Source organism: Bos indicus, chromosome 3 (assembly GCF_029378745.1).
Source record: "Bos indicus isolate NIAB-ARS_2022 breed Sahiwal x Tharparkar chromosome 3, NIAB-ARS_B.indTharparkar_mat_pri_1.0, whole genome shotgun sequence".
Lineage (NCBI taxonomy): Eukaryota > Metazoa > Chordata > Mammalia > Artiodactyla > Bovidae > Bos > Bos indicus.
In genome coordinates, this window is record NC_091762.1 from 43,848,041 (window position 1) to 43,873,138 (window position 25,098).

Genomic DNA, 25,098 nt, shown 5'->3' on the forward strand with positions numbered 1-25,098 from the left:
GCTGACAGGTCCCCTCGCCCACTTCCGGGAGGCTCGGCACCAGGTCTCCGGGACCGCTAGTCTCGCGAGAGTCCAGTCGTTGGGGGCCCGGGCCTGGGAGACTGCTGTGAGCAGTTTTTCTCTCGCCCCGAGGGAGGTGCGACGGCGGGACGTGCCTCTTTTATAGCCTGGGAGGTAGTGGTTGAGCATTAAAATGCTGCGGTAGAGAGCTAGGTAGAGCTGCACTAGAGGATTATTTTGTGAACCCCCTAAATGGCGGGAGGCAAGCCACCTGGCTTCTTTTGCGTTTTCTACCACGTTATGTTTTGTGTCTTCGTTTTGACCCTTTTCGGAGAAGGCAATGGCACCCCACTCCAGTACTCTTGCCTGGAAAATCCCATGGACGGAGGAGCCTGTTAGACTGCAGTCCATGGGGTCGCTAGGAGTCGGACACGACTGTATAACTTTCAAGTAGACAACCTGAGCGACATCACTTTCACTTTTCACTTTCATGCATTGGAGAAGGAAATGGCAAGCCACTCCAGTGTTCTTGCCTGGAGAATCCCAGGGACGGGGGAGCCTGGTGGGCTGCCGTCTCTGGGGTCACACAGAGTCGGACACGACTGAAGCGACTTAGCAACTTAGCAGTTTGACCCTTTTACGTGGCCTCAGTTTACTTGGCTTAAATTCTCTGAGTCTTGATTTCCTCATCTTTAAAATGAGGGGCCTGGCTACAGTCTCGGACATTCCATCCTTCACGTGTCCACATCTTCCTGACGGCAGACATGGCAGGACCAGGTAGGTAAAGTGTGGCCAGTCTGCAAACAATCCAACAGGGCGAATACACTTGCGTTTACAACATCTGGTTGTACCTAATATACACTGCATAGACTGGAAGATCGTCGAAGATTAGGAATCTATATTGGCTGCAGCTGCATGTGTATCAGGTCAGCCATTCAGGAGATGGTACAGATGCCTAAGGAGATACTCATGGCTGAGGGACAAGGAAAGCCCACCTTCCAGGGAAAATGGAGAAAAGGTTTGAAGTATGGAGAAGAATCTTGATTTCTTTATTGTGGAATTACTCTAGGTCCAGGAAGAATAATGGGTTAAAAACTAAAGATACCGAAATGTTCACTTGTTTCAGGAGTTTCCTGAGAATGCCTAGTTACAAATGGTCCAAAACTGAGTTTGGAAATGCACAACTCATTTATTCATTCAACAGGTAGTTTTTTGAGCACCTACCATTAGCCAGGCTCAAAGGTGCTGGGAATGCAGCAATGAAACAAAGTCACTGCCCTCAGGGCACTCCTACATGTGATTGGTGGGAGACTGATAAACAAATAAATTATGTAAGATAATTAATTAAAGGTTGTAAGACATAAAGCTAAGAAAGGGAAAATGGAAGAATCAGGACAGGGTGGTTTGCAATTTTACGTACAATTATCAGTAAAGGACTTGCTGGTAAGTTGACATTTGATTTCCAAAACAGAGAAAGAAGATAGAGGATATCCAGGGTAAGAGGGTTATATACAGAGGTACCAAAAGTGCAGGAGCCTGGAGGTAGCAGCATACTTGGTAAACTCAAGGAGGCAACTGTAGCTGAGTCAAGAAGGAAGTGGTAAGGAATTAGGACAGATAGACGGGGTGGGGTGGGTGGTCAGAACTAAAAGGCTTTGTAGGCTGTTGTAAGGACTTAGGCTTTTGCTCTGGCAAAAAGAGCCACTGGAGGATTTTGAACAGAGGAGTGACATCAACTGACCTTTTAAAAGGATCACCTGTCAACTTTATAAGTGTTAGTCGAACAATTGTGTCCAACTCTTTGCAACCCTGTGGACTGTAGCCCACCAGGCTCCTCTGTCTATGAAATTTTCCAGGCAAGAATTCTGGAGTGGGTTGTCATTCCCTTTTCCAGGGCATCTTCGCAACCTAGGGATTGAACCCAGGTCTCCTTCATTGCAGGCAGATTCTTCACTGAGTGTATAAACTGTAAGATGTGGTGAAGAAGGAAGCAAGGAGATCTGTTAAGAATCTATTTCAATTATCCAAGCAAGAGATAGTGGTGTGTGTGTGTGTGTGTGTGTGTGTGTGTGTGTGTGTGTGTGTGTAGTAGTGAAGGTGGTGAGAAGTTCTTGAGCTATAAATCTTTTAATGGTCAAGCTTACCATTTGCTGGTGGAGAGAAAAGGAGTAAGGGATGATTCATAAGTTTTTAGCTTGAGCAACCAGAACATTACTGCCCAATAGAAATATAATGTGCTGCACAGGTAATAAACATTCTCCTTCTAGCCACATCAAAAAAAGTAAAAAGAAACAGCTGAAATCAATTTTAATAATATATTTTATTTAACTCAGTGTAACAAACATCATTTCAACACACAAACAATTGAAGTTATTAATAAAATATTTTAGATTATTTTTTCATACTAAGCCTGTTAAATATCAGGTATATTTTACGCTTACAGCATGTCTCAGTTCTGATAGTGACATTTCAGGTGCTTGCTCGCTTCATTTGTCAAGTGGCTACTGTGTGGAGAGTACAGAAGAAGCTGTCATTTAATGAGAGAGGAAACAAAGGGGAGGAAGGCAGAATTCAGAAGTTCAGTTGTAGACTGTCAACAGGCAAGTGAAGATGACTGTCCATTTGCTTGGATGACTGTCAAACATCCAAGTAGAAATATTTAATTACCATTTGTAGCTCTGGTCTCCAAAGTAGTAGTTTTCAAGTTGTGAGGTGTAACCCACTGAGGGTTGTAAAGTCAATGTATTGGTTGTAACCAACAATTTTTTAAAGTGAAATAAAGATCTAAATGCATTGCATCTAGTAAAAGTATTATTTCACAAAGGTTCTGTTTCTATTACGTGGGTTTTGATATACTGGGTCATATGTTCCTCCTGGGAGTCACAGTTAAAAACAAGTTTGAGAGGCACTGCTCTAGAATGTATGCTGTGTAAAATAATAATTCATGATTTGAAATGGTGCCTGAGTTTGAATTCCAGCTCTGCCACTAACCAGCTGTGAGGCTTTGGAAAATACTCAACTTCTTTGGGCTTTGGTCTTTCCAACTGTAAAGTAAGGATAAAAATAGTTGTAGTTTAGTCGCTAAGTTACATCTGACTCTTTTGCAACCCCATGGAAAGTAGCCTGCTAGGTTCCTCTGTCCATGAGATTTCCAAGGCAAGAATACTGAAGTGAGTTGCCATTTCCTTCTCTAGGGAATCTTCCTGGCCCAGGGATTGAACTCAGTATGCGTCGACACATGAAATTTTCTTTGCCACTGAGCCACCTGGGAAGCCCAAGGATAACTACTGTTAATTAAACAGGGACCTGACAACTGTGCCTAATACATACTGATTACTGTGTAAGTGCAAATATCAGAGCAAAGCGGGTCCTGGCCATATTGTGAAACACAGTCCACGTTCCTGCTTGTGTCTAGTCTCTCCTTTCCATACCCTGTTCTGCTTTTAGATTCTCCTATCACTGTTTTGTCACACTGCCCACCTGTTGATGTTTCTTGTCCAGGGTTCCAAAATTAGCCTTTCCTGCTGTCCTTCCTCCAACAAAACACTCACTTCAGTGTCCAATATTTCAACCAGGTAGAAGAAATAAAACCAATTGATGAAGTGAATTCCTTTAGTAGTGAATTTTTCTTACACAAAGGCTTGAATTTTAAAAGATCTGTTAATCCAAACAATCTTAGTTTGAGAGATTTCATATAGTGAAGAGTGTTAAGTAATGAAAATATTATGACTGAATATGATGTTTCTGAGATTAAATTTCCAAGCCTCATGGTATCCTTTTTAAAAAGAAAGGTCACACGGCATGCTATTTGTGACGTTCTTGGAATGCCAATGAATTTGCGTTCCAGGGCGACAGTGGTGCCAATGTGCAGCCTTCATTTTGGTGAACATTTGTCATGTGCTTGTCCTGAGCATAACTGCGATCTATATATACACAATAGCCTCATGTTGGAGTTGTTGGGAGAAGACTCTCCTTGAGGAACAACTGATGGATAATCTCAGTTGTTTGGCAGAGACTTTAGTGTTTTCTAACACACTGATTAATATTAATATACCTGGGGAGTGGGAGAAGGGCTGTGGTCAGAAGGGACTTTCTTCAGGTTTGTGTATGTGTGTATTTGCTGAAAGAAAAGGAGTTGTTTGAAGTGTTATTTATGGTTAGGTACCAACTCTGTGAGGTTCTGAATCTGAAGTGGAGGGGCTGCCTTATTTGGTTTTTATATTCATCAGTATTTTCTGCATACTTTATTTTGTAGCAATAATATATTAATATTATTAATAGTTGTATCTTGTAAAATTGGAACTGTGTTTTCAAAGTCCCTTTTCAGGTAAATAATTTATTCTGCATATTTTGAAATATCCAGATACAGCCAGTAAGGAAAAGAAGGGGAGGTAGCAAAGGAAGTAGGGAGATGTGGAAAAACAGATTTTTCAAAAAGGAAGTAGCACAACATCTTCTTTGGAGACAAACAGACCTCGGATTAGTTTCAATCTCTCTGAATCATAGTTGATTCATATAGAAAGGAGAAAACAAGACCTTATTCGTGGGGTTGGTATGAAGAATAGATGAAATAATGAAAGCATTTAAAGTGGCATTTAGCATTTCGCAAAAATTAGGCTTTTAATTTGGCTTTCCCTGGTGGCTTAGCAGTAAAGAACCTGCCTGTCAATGCAAGAGACATGGGTTCAACCTCTGGGTCGGGACGATCCCTGGAGAAGGAAATGGCAACCCACTCCATTGTTCTTGCCTGGAGAATCCCAGGACAGAGGAGTCTGGTTGGCTACAGTCCATAGGGTCACAGAGTCAGACATGACTGAGTGAGTGAGCATACATGTGTGTGTAAGCATGAGGCTTTTAATAAGGATAGCCTTAAAAAAGAAGGGGTGATGACTGGTTGTCTTTGCTGGATCAAAGAGACAAATGACATCATCAGAAGGTCTCTTACTCTACGTAGTATAAAGGTGAAATCAAAGAGCAAAATCAGAGCCAAGTTTTCAGTCTAAATTGTACAAAACAGAGGAAGAGTAGAGTCTAAGAAGGAAGTAAGGATCAGTTGGTATATAATAAATATTTGTTGGAAAATTTATGAAGATGTACACATATAGAGGTAAATATAGTCGCATTTCTATTGAAACGAAAAACAAATGTTGGGCTCTTAGAGCTAACATAGGAAAAGTCACTTAAAAATTCCTAAGTATTGAGGAACTTTGTTCCTGAGACTATGAACAAAGCTAGTGGAGGTGATGGAATTCCAGTTGAGCTATTTCAAATCCTGAAAGATGATGCTGTGAAACTGCTGCACTCAATATGCCAGCAAATTTGGAAAACTCAGCAGTGGCCACAGGACTGGAAAAGGTCAGTTTTCATTCCAATCCCAAAGAAAGGCAAATGCCAAAGAATGCTTACACTACTGCACAATTGCACTCATCTCACACGCTAGTAAAGTAATGCTCAAAATTCTCCAAGCCAGGCTTCAGCAATACGTGAACTGTGAACTTCCAGATGTTCAAGCTGGTTTTAGAAAAGGCAGAGGAACCAGAGATCAAATTGCCAACATCCGCTGGATCATCGAAAAAGCAAGAGAGTTCCAGAAAAACATCTATTTCTGCTTTATTGACTATGCCAAAGCCTTTGACTGTGTGGATCACAATAAACTGTGGAAAATTCTGAAAGAGATGGGAATACCAGACCACCTGACCTGCCTCTTGAGAAACCTATATGCAGGTGAGGAAGCAACAGTTAGAACTGGACATGGAAAAACAGACTAGTTCCAAATAGGAAAAGGAGTACATCAAGGCTGTATATTGTCACCCTGCTGATTTAACTTCTATGCAGAGTACAGCATGAGAAACACTGGGCTGGAAGAAGCACAAGCTGGAATCAAGATTGCCGGGAGAAATATCAATAACCTCAGATATGCAGATGACACCACCCTTATGGCAGAAAGTGATGAGGAACTAAAAAGCCTCTTGATGAAAGTGAAAGTGGAGAGTGAAAAAGTTGGCTTAAAGCTCAACATTCAGATAACTAAGATCATGGCATCTGGTCCCATCACTTCATAGGAAATAGATGGGGAAACAGTGAAAACAGTGTCAGACTTTATTTTTGGGGGCTCCAAAATCACTGCAGGTGGTGATTGCAGCCATGAAAGACACTTACTCCTTGGAAGAAAAGTTACGACCAACCTAGATAGCATATTGAAAAGCAGAGACATTACTTTGCCAACAAAGGTCTGTCTAGTCAAGGCTATGGTTTTTCCAGTGGTCATGTATGGAGATCCAACCAGTCCATTCTGAAGGAGAACAGCCCTGGGATTTCTTTGGAAGGAATGATGCTAAAGCTGAAACTCCAGTACTTTGACCACCTCATGCGAAGAGTTGACTCATTGGAAAAGACTCTGATGCTGGGAGGGATTGGGGGCAGGAGGAGAAGGGGACGACAGAGGATGAGATGGCTGGATGGCATCACTGACTCTATGGCTGTGAGTCTGAGTGAACTCCTGGAGTTGGTGATGGACAGGGAGGCCTGGTGTGCTGCGATTCATGGGTCACAAAGAGTTGGACACGACTGAGCGACTGAATTGAACTGAGAAGAACTTAGAACATTTTTCTATCTCAAAAATGCCTATAGTCTTGCTGCAAAATCCTATTTTGAACTTTCCTTTGTATTCATTCTGTAATGGTCCAAGACCTCTATTGAGGCAGATGTCTTAGACTGAATAGAGAAAATCTTGTATGTTGCAAAAACAAATGAGAAAACTGCATTGATACCTTTAAAAATATTATCCCTATTACATTGTGCTCTGCATTGCCTGGTGTAGTGCCTGGCACTTAAAGGCATTCAATAAATGTCTACAGGAATGAAAGAAAGATAGAAGGAATGAATAACTAAATATGCTAGAATATCTATACTTTTATTTCTGGTTTAATGAATAATTCATTTAGGCTAACTTCATCTTAAATCTTCTTTCCGTTATTTCTTTTTTTTTGCTCTTGTGTAGGTAGTTGAATATTTGATTGAACAAGGCTTACAGAACTAACATACTGAGATACATTTATTGGTTTTTTCCCCTCTTTTATTTTTATTATTGTAAAATACACATAGCATACAATTTACCATCTTAATCATTTTAAAGTATACAGTTCAATGGTATTAAGAACATTCATATTATTGTACAATTATCACCACTGTCTCTCCAGAACTCTTCTCATCTTGAAAAGGCTGAAACTCTATATATTCATTGAATGATAAACTCCCCATTTCTCCCCTCCTTCCAACTCCTGGCAAGCATCATTCTGACTTTCTGATTTTGATTACTCTAGATACCTTATATCGGAGAGGGCAGTGGCACCCCACTCCAGTAGTTTTGCCTGGAAAATCCCATGGACGGAGGAGCCTGGTAGGCTGCAGTCCATGGGGTTGCTGGAGTCACACATGACTGAATGACTTCACTTTCACTTTTCGCTTTCATGCGTTGGAGAAGGAAATTGCAACCCACTCCAGTGTTCTTGCCTGGAGAATCCCAGGGACGGGAAGCCTGGTGGGCTGCTGTCTGTGGGTCGCACAGAGTTGTACACGACTGAGGCGACTTAGCAGCAGCAGATACGTTATATAAGTACAATCGTATAGTATCTCTCTTTTTGTGTTGGTCTTATTTCATTTAATATAATGTCCTCAGGGCTTATCTATGTTGTAGCTTATGTCAGAATCTCCTTCCTTTTTAAGGCTGAATAATATTCCATTGTATGTATATACAATTTATTTATTCATCTGTCAGTGAACACTTGGGTTGCTTCCTCATTTTAGTGTGAATAATGCTGAGAACATGGCTGTACTAATATTTCTTCAAGACCCTGCTTTTTAATTCTTTTGTATGTACCAGAAGTGGAATTGTTGGATCATATGGTAAGTCTGTTTTTCAGTTTTTGAGAAACTGTCATACTGTTTTCCATAGCAGCTTTACCATTTTACATTCTCATGAACAGTGCACAGGGGTTCTAGTTTGTTTGCATCATTGTTTTTTTTTGCACACTTATTGTTATTGATAATAGTGATCCTAAAGGGTTTGAGGTACATCATCATTCTGATTTGGGTTTGCATTTCCTTAATAGTAGTGATGTTGAGCATCTTTGCATGCGCTTATTGACCATTTGTGTGTTGTATTTGGAGAATTGTCTGTTTTTGTCAGTCTTTGAATTGAATTGTTTCTCTTGTCATGATCTCTATACTTTCTAGCTATCACATATAGATATGCAAATATCTTCTCCCATTCATGGGTTGCCTTTTTACTCTATTAATTGTGTTCTTTGATGCACAGGAGTTTTTAATTTTCATGAGGTGCAATTCATCTATTTTTAAATTTTATCGCCTGTGCCTTTGTGTTTTATCCATGAAATCTTGCCAAATCCAATATCATGAACTTTATGCCCTATATTTTCTTCTACGAGTTTTGTAGTTCTATAGTTATATAAATATTTATGTGATATAGTTTTACACTTAAGTCTTTGGTCCACTTTGAATTAATGCATATTCATTAGTTATCAGTCTAACTTCATTCTTTTGGATAGGAATATCTAGTTTTCCCCCCACCATTAGTTGAAAAGACTGTCCTTTTCCCACTGAATGTTCTCGTCATCCTTGTCAAAAAATATTTTGGCCATATGTGTGAATATATGTTTCTGTGCTCCATATTCTAGTCTATTGATCTATACATCTGTCTTTATTTCTTTTTTTTTTTTTTTCAGATTTTTATTTTTATTGAAATGTAGCTGATTTACAGTGTTAACTTATTCTTCACAGCAAAATGATTCAGTTAGACATTTATATATTCTTTTCCATTATGGTTTATTATAGGATATTAAATACAGTACCCTATGCTATACAGTAGGGCCTTGTTTACCCATTCTATATACAACAGTTTGCATCCTGTTATTGTTGTTCAGTTACTCAGTCCTGTCCAACTCTTTGCAGCCCCATGGACTGCAGCACACCAGGCTTTCCTGTCCTTCACTATCTCCCAGAATTTGTTCAAATTCATGTCCATTGAATTGATGATGCAATCCAATCTTCTCATCCTCTGTTGCTCCTTTTTCCTGCTGCCTTCAATCTTTCCCAGCATCATCATTTTCAATGAGTCAGCTCATTGCATCAGGTGCCCAAAGGATTGGAGCTTCAGCTTCAGCATCAGTCCTTCCAATGACTATTTAGGATTGATTTCCTTTAGGATGTCTTTATTTCTTTACCATACTGTTTTGATTATTGTAGCTTTGTAGTAAGTTTTAAAGTCAGGAAGTGTGAGTCCTCCAATTTTGTTCTTCTTTTTCAAATTGATTTGACATTTGGGGTCAAATATTTGGGGTCTCTTGACATCCCCATATGAATTTTACGATAAATTTTTGTATTTCTAAAAAAAAAAAATGTCATTGGGATTTGATAGAGATTGCATTATATCTGTGTATTACTTTGACTGATACAATATTTAACCTCCCAATCCATGAACATGGGATATCTTTCTGTTTACTTATGTCTTCTTTAATTCTTTAGCAATGTATTGTAGTTTTCATTGCACAAATCTTTTATTTCCTTGGTTAAGTTAATTACTAATTATTTATTCTTTTTGATGGTATTGTAAATGGAATTGTTTTTATAATTTTTTCAGATGTTTATTGTTAGTGTATAGTGATGCAACTTATTTTTGTATTGACTTTTATCCTGCTACTTTGCTGAATTTGCTTAGTTGTAATAGTTTTTTTCTTTTTTTTTGTAGAATCTTTAAAGTTTTCTAGTATAAGATCATAACATCTGTGAACAGAGATAATTTTATTTCTTTCTTTTCTATTTGGATACCATTTACTTATTTATTTGTTTATTTATTTAACCTACCTAAGTGCTCTAGTGAGGACTAGTACTATATTGAATGTAAGTGATGAAAGTGGGCATCTTTGCCTTATTCTTGATTTTAGAGGAAAAGCTTCAGTCTTTCATCACTGAGTATGATTTTGCTACAAATTTTTCATACATGACTTTTATTTGTTGAAGCAGTTTTTGTCTATTCCTAGTTTGTTGAATTTTTGAACAAAAGGATGTTGAATTTTGTCAAATGCTTTTTTCCTGCACCAATTGAGATGATCCTTTATTTCTTTTTAAGGATATGCATCTCCTTTTCCCTTTTGGAGTGTCACAGGAAAGGTTGCTGGGCTTGAATTTGCTATATCTCATGGCAGTATAATAAGCCTATGGCTAGTATATACAGTATGGTGCGAACAATGCTGCATTTACTATCTTTTCAAAAGTATTATTATTACTATTATTAATTTTGTTTAAGTTTTAAATCTTTCTCAGTTATGAATTGGAGTTGATTGGACAGCTGATTTCATGGGTCTTTTGCCCAACTCAAATGGTGGAAAACAGACTTCTCAAAACAAAGCTTCCAAAATGGAAGAATGCATAAGATATCCTGACAATAGCAGTCATAGATCCATTTCTCCTACAGAGAGTGAGTTCTTGAGGGGAGAAAATGTAAACATACCTAGAACTGGAGGTTGTTGTATAATAAACAACCTTAATATATAATGTTTGTATAATAAATCCTTAATAAAACATCTTGGAGGGTATATACATACTGTTTGTATAATAAACAAAGACTTAATACAACATCTTGGAGGGCATCAAAGAACCACAGTGTTTCCCTTGCTCTTTCTCCCCTCTCCTTTCCCCAAGAGACTGCATGAAACTCAGTAACTTTCATAGTGTTGATTTATTTTGAAATATAAAATTAAAGTATCCAAGTTCTGCAAACAGTGCAAAACTGAGCAATCATGCATTTAAATTTGACTCAGCATTGTTGAATTGAAATATTTAGACTTTGGGATTAAGAGAAGATTGCAGTTTTCCTAAAAATCCATCTCACTATTCATTACTTTCTCATTTTAAGCTTATAGACACACACATTATTTAATTCTCAAGAGTTAAGTTGATAGGCTGTCTGAGGGTAGATGTAAAAACTGTAATATGAAACCAGAACTGAGAACAGAGGTACTTTGACTAACTTTTCAATGTAGGTTTTATGTTATAGAAAGCATCACATAGTACATTGTATGAAAATAAAATTAGATGAAGAGTAATCTATGAGTGATACCTGCTTTATAGATTCTCAATTTGATGACCAATCATCAGTATAAAAATGGCAACCCACTGCAGTATTGCCTGGGAAATCCCATGGACAGAGGAGCCTGGCTGGCTACAGTTGATGGGGTCACAAGAGTCGGACATGACGTAGCGACTAAACCACCACCACCATAACCTAATTTACCAGAACACTTAACCAAAGTATTTCACTGATGATCAAGTAAATTCTGAGGAAAGGTCAGTGGTATAACTACAAAGGCCAATCTATTTTAATTTCCTAAGGTTTAAAAAAAGCCCTCTTCTCAATTTACAGTGACTGAGGGAGTAATTTTCCTGCTTACACAGTGATAAATGGTTTGTACATCGTGAATGCAACATAGTGGATAATCAGCAAAACTTTAAATTAAATTAATCAACACTTTGTAAAGTTCTTTCCATGAACATAGGTAACATATCCTATCAAGGAAAATGATTCTTTGCCTTGCTATTGCTTCTTTGATTATGGAAAAATACTAATAAGCTTTCACTTTCTTTTTTTTTTTTTTTTTAATGTTTTACTGGAAAGAATTTAGGTAGAGATTTAAGCATAGTAAACTTTATAACATATATGTGTATGACTGGGTCCTTTCACTGTTCTCCTGAAACCATTACAACATTGTTAATCAGCTATACCCCAATATAAAAGAAAAAGTTAAAAAATATGAGAATCACTGTTGTGCACCAAGAATTAATATAGCATTGTAAATCAATTATACTCTGAAAACAAACAAGCAAATTCATAGGGAAAAAGATTGGATTTGTGGTTACCAGAGGAGTGGGGTGGAGAGGGTGTTGGGAGAGGGAAGAAAGTTAAGAGAGTAAATCCTAAGAGATCTCATCACGGCGAAGATTGTTTTTCTTTTGCATCTATATAGAATGACAGATGCACACTAAACTTATTGGGGTTATTATTTCGTGATGCATGCAAATCAAATCATTATGTTGCACAACTTAAACTTATACAGTGCTTTATGTTATATCTCAATAAAACTGGAAGAAAAATGGATAATAAAATGTAACTGCCTTAGGTTTGAAAATAAAGAAATATATAAAAAGTGTGTGTGTGTGTGTGCACTTTGTCGCTCAGTCATATCTGACTCTTTGTGACCCCATGAACTGTAGCCTGCCAGGCTCCTTTGTCCATGGGGATTCTCCTGGGAAGAATGCTGGAGTGGGTTGCCATGCCCTCCTCCAGGGGATCTTTGCCCTCCTCCAGGGGATCTTCCCAACCCAGGGATTGAACCCAGGTGTCCTGCATTGCGTGTGGATTCTTTACTGTCTGAGCCACCAGGGAAGCCCAAGAATACTGGAGTGGGTAGCCTGTCTCTTCTCCAGAGGATCTTCCTGACTCATAGATCGAACCTGGGTCTCCTGTATTGCAGGCAGTTTCTTGACCAGCTGAGCTAACAGGGAAGACCACAATATTTTTAGATGTTCAAGCTGGACTTAGAAAAGGCAGACGAACCAGAGATCAAATTGCCAACATTCGTTGGATCATCGAAAAAGCAAGAGAGTTCCAGAAAAACATCTACTTCTCCTTTATTGACTACGCCAAAGCCTTCGACTGTGTGGATCACCACAAACTGTAGAAAATTCTGAAAGAGATGGGAATACCAGACAACCTGACCTGCCTCCTGAGAAATCTGTATGCAGGTCAAGAAGCAACAGTTAGAACTGCATGGAACAACAGACTGGTTCCAAATCAGGAAAGGAGTCCATCAAGGCTGCATATTGTCACCCTGCTTATTTAACATATAGGGAGGGTACATCATGAGAAATGCCAGGCTGGATGAAGCACAAGCTGGAATCAAGATTGCTGGGAGAAATATCAATAACCTCAGATATGTAGATGACACCACCCTTATGGCAGGAATCGAAGAAGAACTAATGAGCCTTTTGATGAAAGTGAAAGCCAAAAGTTGGCTTAAAACTCAACATTCAGAAAACTGAGATCATGGCATCTGGTCCCATCACTTCATGGCAAATAGATGGCAAAACAATGGAAACAGTGACAAACTTTATTTTTGGGGGCTCCAAAATCACTGCAGATGGTGATTGCAGCCATGAAATTAAAAGATGCTTGCTCCTTGGAAGAAAAGCTATGACCAACCTAGACAGCATATTAAAAAAGCCGAGACATTACTTTGCCAACAAAGTATGGTTGGCATAGTCAAAGCTATGGTTTTTCCAGTAGTCATGGATGAATGTGACAGTTGGACTATAAAGAAAGCTGAGTGCTGAGGAATTGATGCTTTTGAACTGTGGTGATAGAGAAGACTCTCAAGAGTCCCTTGGACTGCAAGGAGATCCAACCAGTCCATCCTAAAGAAAATCAGTCCTGAATATTCATTGGAAGGACTGATGCTGAAGCTCCAATACTGTGGCCACCTGATGCAAAGAACTGACTCATTGGAAAAGACCCTGATGCTGGGAAAGATTGAAGGCGAGAGGAGAAGGGGACGATAGAGGATGAAATGGTTGGATGGCATCACCAACTCAATGGACATGAGTTTGAGTAAACTCCAGGAGTTGGCGATGGACAGGGAGGCCTGGCATGCTGCCATCCATGGGGTTGCAGAGTTGGACGTGACTGAGTGACTGAACTGACTGAACTGACTGAACTGAAACATATTCCAGGAATTCTCATTAGCAGGGCTCAATCTACTGTTCAAATGTCTTCGTCCTCCTTGCTGGACAAAGCTCAGGTGGGCAGCGACAGCTTAGAAGGCATGTGCTTTACCTGAGAGCTGAGTGAACTACTGTGCTCACATTTAAGCCTGTGAAGTTTCCATGTAAAATGGGTGCTACTGCCTTTTATAGTAATTCCCATGTGTATTTCCATGGAATGCTGACAGTGAGTACATAGTGCTTTATCAGTAATTCTGGGATTATCTGAAAAATAGCATAGTATTCTTATGACAGGTTTATGTTAATAAGTTTGATTAGCATAAAGCAAAAATAATTCAATAACTCATATAAAGTTAACAGATCCTTGTTTTCTGATGTGACTAATTTTCTGGTCTTGTGAAGGTCTATACATTTCTGTGCCTGAATGACTACATAGAAAGCTTCTATTTGGGTTCCCCAGGATGTTAGATTAAGCTGGGTGTCATCAATGTGACGCTTTGCTATTTTCAAAGTGTGATCCAGGGACCAATTGCATTGGCATCACTTGGGAGCTTATTAGAAAAGCAGAATCTCAGGCCTAATGCTAGGCCTATTAATTAGAGTTCATTTTGTCCAGATCTCTTGGTGATTTGTAAGCACATTCAAGTTTAAGAAGTACTAGTTGTGCTTTTGTGGCTCAAGGTCATGCCTTTCCTAAACTTCTGCTTTTAGGGACCCTCTATTTTCTGCTCTTCTAGAATCTGTAGGCCATCAGCTAGCCATTTCATTCGGATGTTTTAAAAATTCCCAAACCTGTGACTTTGTGTGCCCTAAGCTGTCTTTTCTTTATTTTGTCGGAGAAGGGAAACTTTTCTTTCTTTGCACTCCCCATATTTTTCATCTCTTTTTACTTGGTGATTTTTGTTTTTGGAGAAAAACAAAGAGCATCACTTCTAGCTTCCAGGGGACATGTTCTGTCTCTGATCAACTTGAAAACTTTTTCTCATGGCATCTCTCAATAACATCAAGGTACTGAGATTTTGTTTACTGCTGAATTCAATCAGAAAGATGAGTTGCCACTAATTTCAATATTGCATAGTTTTATGTAACTTTAGAGTAAAATAAAATAAAACCACCAAAAGGACTACTTGATAACTTACTCTGCTGTGTTCAACTTTTTAACTTTTCATATTATAGACATACTGGGCCTCAGAAATGTCATATTTATCAACAAAAGCTATACTTTCTGTGTCTTAGTAATAAACATTCTATTATTTTGTTCTAGAACTCTAAACCAATTAAGGGAAAATATTGGACATTTTCTGCTATTGTTCTCTTAACCTTTGTTTTCTTTTTATCCATCTTTGTTATAAAAGGAAAAAGCCCTCATGCCACATGTTGCCATTATGAAATTTAGGTATTTATGTGTATGTTATTTTTGTATATGTATCAGAAATCACATTTAGAAATATTCTCTCTAAATTACCCTTAAACATTTTTAGTGGTAAAGTGCTGGGAACATTATGGTTTGTTTCATGAGACCTGTCTTCATTTTGAAACCATATCCTCTCTTTCTTCCTTTTCTCTAAAAACCACCCAGGGTGAAGAAATAAAGTAAGAGAAGTCTGCTAAAATATGTGTACAAGCTATTGTAAATGTCATTTGTTGAATAATGTATAGAATTTCATGGCATAAGGGGCAGGATTCTCTGAAAGTAACCGCAAGAACTCATTCTTGGTTACTGAACCCCTGGACTACCTGGATCCAGGAATAACCCTTTACCCAGTGGGAAAAGTCACACTTGAACTCAGCTTCCTGTAAGACTGATGAAATTGTTTTAGCCTCTCGCAGGAACTACAGCTTTCTATGGTTTCTACTGTCCTCAGGTGCTGGGCAGCTGTTTTCACAGTTACTTCCTCTAAGCAGATGACATGCAATCCAGATTGCCTGACATTTAAGTTGTGTGCATATCTCTTCCCATTATGGTTGCTGTCGTTTGCCCTGTGAGAAATGAGAGCAACAGGGCAGTGGGGACTCTGCCCTGGAGTACTGGACCGAGTGTCCATGAGATGGCCAAGGGACCTTTGTACATCTTCATGGGGAAAATGGGAAAATCAAAGGACTTGTGACTTTTCTTATTGTTGACCCCTTAAGTTTCCTCAATAAAGCTTGTTCTTAAGTATGATCGTGTAAAATTCGCCCAGAGTTCTGGTGAACCTCAGGGGACCTATCTTACATAGCTCATTTACTGGTGATAATCAATCACCAGTTTGTTCTGCATTCTCTGCTTTGGGAGAGTTCCCTGGGACCTATCTTACATAGTTCATTTACTGGTGATAATAAATCACCAGTTGTTCTGCATAGTCTGCTTTGGGAGAGTTCCCTGGTGGCTTAGATGGAAAAGAATCTGCCTGCAATGTGGGAGACCTGGGTTCCATCCCTGGATTGGGAAGATACCCTGGAGAAGGAAATGGTTACCCACTCTAGTATTCTAGCCTGGATAACAGCAACAATAACACAACTAAAATAAAACATCCTTCCCTGGTGGCTCAGTAAAGAATCTGTCTGCAATGCAGGAGACCACCTGCAGTGCAGGAGACCTGGGTTTGATCCCTGGGAAATACCATGGATGGAGGAGCCTGGTGGGCTACAGTCCATTGGGTCATAAAAATTGGACACGACTTAGCGACTAAACCACCGCAGAGAAAGCAGAAGCCCTTAAAAGAACTCCATCACCTGTCCCATTTTCTGTCCATACTATTCTAGTTTCCTTCTGTTACAGTATAGGGGCAATTATTTTTCCTAAGGCTAACAACTCCTCTGGTGCTTTTATTTTACCCATTCCCACCTTCTAAGTTACTTGAAGTTATTAATTATCTTTTATCTTAATATTCAAGGCTTCCCTGGTGGCTCAGCTGGTAAAGAATCCACCTGCAATGCAGGAGACCTAGGTTCAATCCCTGGGTTGAGAAGATGCCCTGGAGAAGGGAAAGGCTACCCACTCCAGTATTCTGGCCTGGAGAATCCCATGGACTATACAGTCCATGAGGTCGCAAATAGACACGACTGAGAGACTTTCACTTTCACTTTCTTTAGTTAGAGCTTTTGAAAACAGGATCAAGTTTCTCCCAATGAAGAGAAAAAGAAAGAGGAAAGGAGGGAGAGAGAAGAAATTTTTTGGTTAATTTCTTCACTCCCTTCTAGATTCTGCCCCTATTTCCTCTGTTCAAATTTTTGAAAAATTGTTTCTACGTACTGTTTCTATTTCTTTCCCCCTGGCCATTTCTAAATCTTTTCCAATCCAACTTCTGCCTACATTGCTCTATCTTCAGTACTTATTAACCATGGCACCATTGGCATGTTAGGCCAATATTTTGTTTGCAATACCGTCCTACACATTTTAGGATGTTTAGCAGCATCTCTGGTCTTTATTCACTAGATGCCAGTAACAGCCCTCTCTGCAGCTGTAACAGCCAAAAATGTCCTCAGACATTACCAAATGACCCCTGTGAAGCAAAATTGAGAATCATTGCTCTATTCCCATGGCTCCTGTTGAGTTACCAATGACTTTCATGATATTAAATCTCGTTTTTTATCTGACTGATAGCTCAGTAGAATCTGACATTGTTAGCCTCTCCTGTCATATTTTTCTCTTGCCTCTATTGACAAAAGTCTCTTGATTTTCCTTTTACCTCTCAGATTGTTCTTTTTTTTCTTTCTTATTTCCTTTTGTTCTCTCTTTCACTCTTTCTTTCCTTCTCTCTCCCTCTCATTTCTCTTCCAAAGCTCTTCTTTTTCTCTTTAAAATATTTTAGGTTCATCCCCTGTCAATTGACAATTAAATGTTGATGAAAGTGAAAGTGGAGAGTGAAAAAGTTGGCTTAAATCTCAACATTCAGAAAACGAAGATCATGGCATCTGGTCCCATCACTTTATGGGAAATAGATGGGGAAACAGTGTCAAAATTTATTTTTTTGGGCTCCAAAATCACTGCAGATGGTGACTGCAGCCATGAAACTAAAAGACACTTACTCCTTGGAAGAAAAGTTATGACCAACCTAGATAGCATATTGAAAAGCAGAGACATTCCTTTGCCAACAAAGGTCTGTCTAGTCAAGGCTATGGTTTTTCTAGTGGTCATGTATGGATGTGAGAGTTGGACTGTGAAGAAAGCTGAGCACCAAAGAATTGATGCTTTTGAGCTGTGGTTTTGGAGAAGACTCTTGAGAGTCCCATGGACTGCAAGGAGATCCAACCAGTCCATCCTAAAGAAAATCAGCCCTGGGATTTCTTTGGAAGGAATGATGCTAAAGCAGAAACTCCAATACTTTGGCCACCTCATGCGAAGAGTTGACTCATTGGAAAAGATTCTGATGCTGGGAGGGATTGAGGGCAGGAGGAGAAGGGGGAGGCAGAGGATGAGATGGCTGGATGGCATCACCAACTCGATGGGCGTGGGTTTGGTTGAATTCCGGGAGTTGGTGATAGACAGGGAAGCCTGGCGTGCTGCGATTCACGGGGTCGCAAAGAGTCAGACACGATTGAGTGACTGAACTGAATTGAACTTGTCTTCTTACTCTGCTGTTTTTCTGGGGACTCTCATCCCCATCCAGAGTTTTAATTTTCTCCTTTAGACTTCTGCTTCAAGTTATGATGAATAGGCTTCAGTGTGGTTAACACATCAATCCTCCCACCACCAGAAATAACAAAAATCTGGACATAATAGTTTCCCCATAGTTTGTGAGTCTTTATCTGTACATGATACCCTTCTCTTTTAGGGGAAAAAAATCTGCTTCTGGCTCTATCTTTTGAAGTAGAAAATTAGTTCTTAGAATAATACAAAGCAGACTTCTTCAGGGAGCCTTCCTTGATTTTCCTGGCCATCTCCAACTCCCCATTATGGAGGCCCTTATTAGCCTCCGTATATCTCTTTATTAATGCATAATATAGCAGCAATTTTACATTTACTTGTGTGATTAGTGAGGCCATTGAGTAGAGTATTTAAAAGCAAGGATTTAAAAATAAATACAAAGAAAGTGTTTTCGAGCCAAGACTGCCTGGCTTGGAATCTTGGGTCTTAAATTCTTGGTGCCTCAATTTCCTTAACATGGGAATAGTAATACAACCTATTTTCAGAGTTGTTATGGGCCTTAAATGATTTATATAGTGCTTAGAACATGGCTTGGAGCATAGTAAGCACTGTCACCTGTAATTTTTGGAATCTAGTTTTCATCTGTCTCTCCTACATTTTGCTCATGATTTTGTCCTCAGTGTCAACACAGTTCATGAGACATTGCAGGCATGCAGTAACTGTCAGAGTCACGTATAAATAAAAGTGTTTGGACAAAAGAAATGCTATATACATGGGAAGCAGATTTGTATAAGTGAAAAAGTAGAGAGTCTGCACTGTGTTTTTAAAAATGATTCTATTTAAATAGTCATTCGCTGTTTCTATTTGTACAACCTATGCAAGAAGGGAAATAGGTAATTATTTTTAATTCTAGGAGAATTCAAACAATATTTTATGCTGGATGAGTTCATTATAACAGAATCAGTCAAGTCAGAGACTTTCAGTTAAAATATTACTCAAATATTTCGTAAGTGAAGAATATAGTCAAATTCAAATTTCTGTATTAAATACATAAGAAGTAGACATAATTCTTCATAACAAACCATGAAAATAAACATTTTAGTCTCAGAGCTTAAGGATTATACAGCAAAGAATCATTTTAGGTTTTAAAATAGCACACATATCTTGTAAACAACATGTTAAGGACTCGAGTTTTTGATGACAAGGTACCAAATAAATATAAATCTGACAAGCAAACATGGCTGGCAAGCATGCATATGAAATTATTTCTTTGGTTTAGAGGTTGCTGGATTCTTTGACTCATTATGAATTATTGGACATTAATAGTTGAGAAGTACCTGTGCCACATGAGCAGCAATAATTCAATGCAAACAAATCTAAACTTGAGATATTCCTAAAGTAGTATATTGTCATTTGTATTAGCTCAGGCTCTCATAACAAATTACTACAGATTGTGTGGCTTACACAACAGAAATGTATTTCTCACAGTTCTGGAGGCCGGGAAGTCTAAGATCAAGGTGCCGACTGGTTTTATTCCTGGTGAGGGCTCTTTCCTTTGTTTGCAGACAGTTATCTTCTCACTGTGTCATCACATGGTGGAGGCAGAGAGCTCTGGGGTCTCTTCCTCTTCTTATAAGAGCACCAGCCCTATCAGATTAGAGCTCTACCCTTATGCCCTCATTTAACCTTTATCACTCCTCACAGGGTCTGTCTCTAAATACAGTCACACTGGGTGCTGAGCCTTCAACATATGAATTTTTGGGAGAACACCAACATCCAATTCATAACACCATTAAAAAGGAGGAGAAAATATTTTTATTGGGGTGAGTATACCAAAAACTTTCAGAAGAGGCTTTTAAGATTGGTTTTAAAATGATCTGGACTTGCAGAGACGGGGAGGAAAATTATGCCATGATCTGAATAGTGTATGTGGAAAGCAGACGGGATGTAGGATCTATGTAGGGCTAATGAGGATTTCAGAATATAGTCAAATTCTGATTGGTTTCATAGTATGTGAGGAGAAAATGAGTGAATTTCAGGTCATTGAGAAATTTGAATGATGAGTTATGGAGTTTGTACTGTATTGCGTGAGCAGCAGGAACCCACAGTTTTAAAAAAGGACTGTTAAGATCCGATTCTTAGATTAATCAAAGAAGATTAATCTAATAGAAATGTCAAGGGGCTGAAATTGGCAGTTTAGTACTTGTTAGGAAGTTATATTAATAGTCAGGAAAGAGGTAATGAGAGCCTGAGCTATAATAGTGGTAGCAGGTATTTACTCATGAGTCAAACACTGACCTTTCTCATAATACTCTAATGGAAAACATACAAATAAACTAGTAATTACAATATAATAGGATAAAAGCTGGAATAAGATTCAACTGACTAAAAATGTATAACAGTAACATTAAACTTGTATATGCCTATAATATATACTCAATATTTACAAAGCAAAAGTGGATAAAACTATAGGGAAAAACTGATAAATCTACAATCACAATGGAATATTTCAACATGTATCACAAAATTGATGATAGGTTAAGCAGATAAAATATTAGAAAAGATACAGAAGATTTGAATAATGGAAGTAATTATATCGATGTTGGCTCAAATCAGAGAACAATATATTCAGCAATTAGAGAATTTATATAAATGCTGTTTCTCCTTTTCCCTTTCTCAAATTCTCTTTTATAGTCACTATTTCCCAACTTTTCAAAAGAAATACCTCTTATTCATCCCAAATCTTCCAGGATGCATCACTCGGGATAAACAATCTTGAGAGGAACAGTCAGAGTATTGGTATTAGAGAAGGCTCTTAGAAACCTTTCATAGGCCATTGCCTTTTCCTGTCTTGTATGAATGTCTAGTAAGGGTGAGGCATGGCATTAGTAAAGGAGTAGTTTCACCCTTTAGGGGATGTTCCAAATTCAGTAGCATGGGACAGTTGCAGTGATGAACTGTGGTTGTTTGACTACCTTACTCTTTCATACTCTCATTATTACCAAATAATGAGTTACTCATGAGGGAGTCATAGCAGAGCAACACACTGGGGTAGGGGAGAAAGCGGGGCAGGGAGGACCTGGTGGAGCTGGCCCTGGTGCTGAGCCCCCACACCATAGCTATAGCCTGGCCAGTCAAAGGAGTGGAGACTCTTAAGTCTTGCCCTGGTAAGAAGCACCTCCTAAGAAAGAAACTGGGAGAAAATGATAGATGTGGCTTAACCAATAACTGCCAATAATGATGAAACAAAAAGTAGCTCTTCTAAACTATCAGTAATAAAATGTATCAACTATATTGAGGAAAACACACTTGATTATCTATTTTCCCATGGAAAATGATATCAAAATGAATTGTCATTTGAAGAGATGATTAAAAGTATTGAGCCAATAAGTGTAGAAAAATTGTTAAAGAGATATGAATTAATATTGTTATTCTTATATTTTCTAAGTTACATGATGTTTATGGAATTTATCCTTTTAAAATGTATAATTTGTCATAGTTTTATTCTAATATTATTTAAGTATTTACTTTTCCACCTAATTTTTTAAATTTATAATGTATTCTTTTCACAAAGAGGTCTGGATCTCATATAAGCTTTAGACCAACAAAACCTGAATCCATCCCTAGACTTGATACATTTTCTATTTCTCTTCCTATTTGTCTTTCTGTTTTTCCCACCATTCTTTTTCATGCTCTTAAAAAAGTAGGACCTAAACTAATATATAAGGAATGTAAAATAAAATATTTTAAAAAATCACCTATGATACCGTACCCTAAACTTCAGAAAACCAGTTTTATTAAATCAAGTTCTCCTTCTCTGATGTTAAGTTATTCTAATTATCAGATATAAAATATATTAATATATCATAAATTTTACTAACAAAACTCATTCTCATCTACTTGAGTTTAAAAATAAGATTTTTTTTTTAGTGCTATAAATATAAATGAAAAACCAGAATAGCTAAATACTGACTCATTCTAGTCATGAAGGTAATATTAATCCAAGGATAAATTAACTTTTAAACATATTAAAAAATATTAGTCAACTTAAAAAATTCATGAATGATACATTCTTTTTAAAATTTCTTTTACATGTATACAGGCAAAATGTTTGGAGACAACTGAGCTAGACAAATAACTATGGAAGACTGTATAAATCAATCATGCAACTCTTTTAAGGGAGCTGCCATCTATTTTTAACTGTCCTGTTGGCAGATTTCAGCAGACAGCTGCATTAGATGGATGGAGGCTGCCTGAGGGTGTGAAGAATATTGCGTTGGCCCACTTATCTCCAGTTGTGAAACCTTTAAAAACCCTAATATTTAAAAATAAGTAATTGAGGCTAAACATTTTTAAAGTTTGGGGTGGAAATAGCTCCCATTAGTGCCATAGAACAGAACGTGGGAACCTACAGGCCTATAATAGCAGGAGTTCTGGCCCATTTCCCTCAAGGCCCTCCTTTTATTTGTCCAGAAATCCTTGTGTTCTTCTTATCAGTACTTAGGAACAGGTGAGAGTGAGGCTGGAATTGATCCAGACCACCTTTTTGGCTCTCTTGTTGATGGATGACTCTAATGGAGGTGCTTGTTTTTAGTTCAGAATTTTTTCCTGCATAACAGGCTTTGCTTTAGGGCTGCCTAGGACCTGGAGCACCAGCAGTAGCTGATTTATGAGGGTATTCTTATAGAAAAGGAGTCTATTCAAACTGATCATAACTCCAGAATCTTTGTTCTTTTCATTTCTTCCCGCAGTCATTTTCCCTGGGGCTGAATCTATTAGATCTACACAGGAGAGCATTGAGAGAGCTAATTGGAAAGATTGCTAAGCTTGCTGCAAGAAGCCAGAGAGGGGCATTTTATTTCTCACTTGGATGCTTGCTGAGCCGCAGAACACGTAGGTCTCCCCTGGAGCTGTCATGGAAGTATGGTGATGAAATTACTAGGAGAACTTGGCTTGTACCCTCTGGGACTTGGAGGTAAACGTGAATATAGAGACTGGTGCCTATTTCTAGTCTAGAGATTTCTGAGGGAGTCTCTATGGATTAGCCCATGTTTGTGGGGCTTGAGGAGACTGTAGTAGAGTATACATAAATAAAGAAGGAGACAATCCCTTATCATATCCATTTGAAGAGGACCTGGAAGTTCTTGAGACTTCTAAGAAAAATGTTATGAGACAAAAAGGAAAACAAGAGTTGCCACGTAGGAAGATAAACTTGTCCTAGTCTACCTCAGTGGGGGATAATACCAAGAATTTCCTGGTGTCTACTGCCACCATGTGGGTACTTACATTTACTGAATTCAAATGTGAGTATTTCCCTCTTTAGGCTAATCCTAAACCAAAGTACAAATAACTCTAAGTGTGTTTTAGTGCTCTTCAGCCTTAGATTGGCTCCTAAGTCCCCTCAAGCTCCTCTGCGCTCTCAGATTCACAAGGAGGTTCCATCACTAAGTACTCTTCTCTTCTGTAGCACTCTGTTAAAATAGTACTAAAACCATGTTGCTGAGACCTCAGTGACTTTGAGCTCTGAAATCAGTTTGAGGCAGAGAAACTCCAAAATGGTCCCCACTTATCTGTTTCCTTTTATTCATGCCCCATGTCACCATTTTACCGTTATCGTGGGTGGGACCTGTGTCTAGCTTCTAACTGACAGATTATGGCAGAGGCGATTGGGTGTCACTTTCATAATTAAATTACATAACGCTGTAATTTCCGTATTGCTAGCAGAGTACCCTGACTGCCTCTGGACTTGAGTGCATGAAGCAAGCATCCGTGTCTGGGAGACCCAGTGAAAATGAACTTTAGGGCAACTACTGGCTGTCAGCAGGCAAGAAACGGAGGCCCCCAGTCCAGCAGGACAGAGATCGCTGACTCCTGCTAGCAAGCATATGAAGCTGGGAGCAGATCCCTCTCCAGTTGAGCTTTCAGATGAGATGCTGGAAACCTCGATTGAAGCTTCATGAGAGACCCCGAAGCAGAGGACCTGGTGAGCTATACCCAGGTTGTGCGAGATGGTACATGTGTGTTGTTGTTAGCCACTAAATGTGTGCTAATTTGTTATACACAATAGGTAACGAATATGCAGTTTTGTGGTTTTGCTTACATCACTCCCCTCTTCACAGGACTGCAGTATAAGTCCCTGGAGATTGTTCTCGGAAATAAATATAACTGACAATCACCACTCTGTGCTCAGAATTGTCCTTCTCCTTCCACCAAAGGTCTGTTACCTGATCAGCTTTGTTGTGCTTGATTTCTCTGGGAAAAGTTCTCTCTCAGGTGACCTTAGCTCCTCACACAAAGGGAGCTTTGTGGGGCCTGCCTATGTGGTTCCCCAGATAAGCCTGAATACTCTTAAATCCAGCAATGATGCAGCTTGGCCTAAAGCTAAGAGCTCACAATATGTCAGATAATTTGTCAATTTCCAGATGCATTATACCAAGGGTCCCCAACTCCCCCAGGGCCACAGATCAGTACTTCAGAGCAGTGAGCAGTGGGTGAGCAAGAGAAGTTTCATCTGTATCTACAGCTACTCTAGTTGCAGGAAAACAAGCTCAGGACTCCCACTGATTCTCCATTATGATGAGTTGTATAATTATTTCATTATATATCACGAAGTAATAGTAAAAGAAGTGAAGTGCAAAATAAATGTAATGCGCTTGGGATCGTCCTGAAACCATCCCACCCCACCAACTCGTCGGTGGAAAAATTGCCTTCCATAAATCCAGTCCCTGGTGCCA

The 25,098-nt window shown here is 38.8% G+C and overlaps 1 protein-coding gene and 1 long non-coding RNA gene across 5 annotated transcripts in view; one reads left to right on the forward strand and one right to left on the reverse strand.

Annotated features, from left to right (window-relative positions):
* AGL (amylo-alpha-1,6-glucosidase and 4-alpha-glucanotransferase) overlaps positions 1 to 19,987 on the reverse strand; it is a 102,173-nt gene extending 82,186 nt beyond the window's left edge. Inside the window, exon 1 of one of the 2 annotated variants that reach the window (XM_070786051.1) lies at positions 19,851 to 19,987. The gene's annotated coding sequence lies outside the window, so the exon portion shown is untranslated. Of the gene's footprint in view, positions 1 to 19,828 lie in introns of both variants that reach the window. The other variant, XM_070786052.1, reaches the window with a different exon arrangement.
* Positions 101 to 24,542, forward strand: LOC139182188 (uncharacterized). 3 transcript variants are annotated; one of them, XR_011565786.1, is made up of 4 exons: positions 101 to 777; positions 20,069 to 20,187; positions 23,116 to 23,339; positions 24,086 to 24,542. It is a non-coding gene; the product is annotated as an uncharacterized lncRNA (long non-coding RNA). The 3 variants fall into 3 exon arrangements; XR_011565785.1 differs by lacking the exon at positions 101 to 777 and having other exon boundaries at positions 20,054 to 20,187; XR_011565787.1 differs by lacking the exons at positions 101 to 777; positions 20,069 to 20,187 and adding an exon at positions 21,418 to 21,531.
* Positions 24,543 to 25,098: the final 556 nt, after the last annotated feature.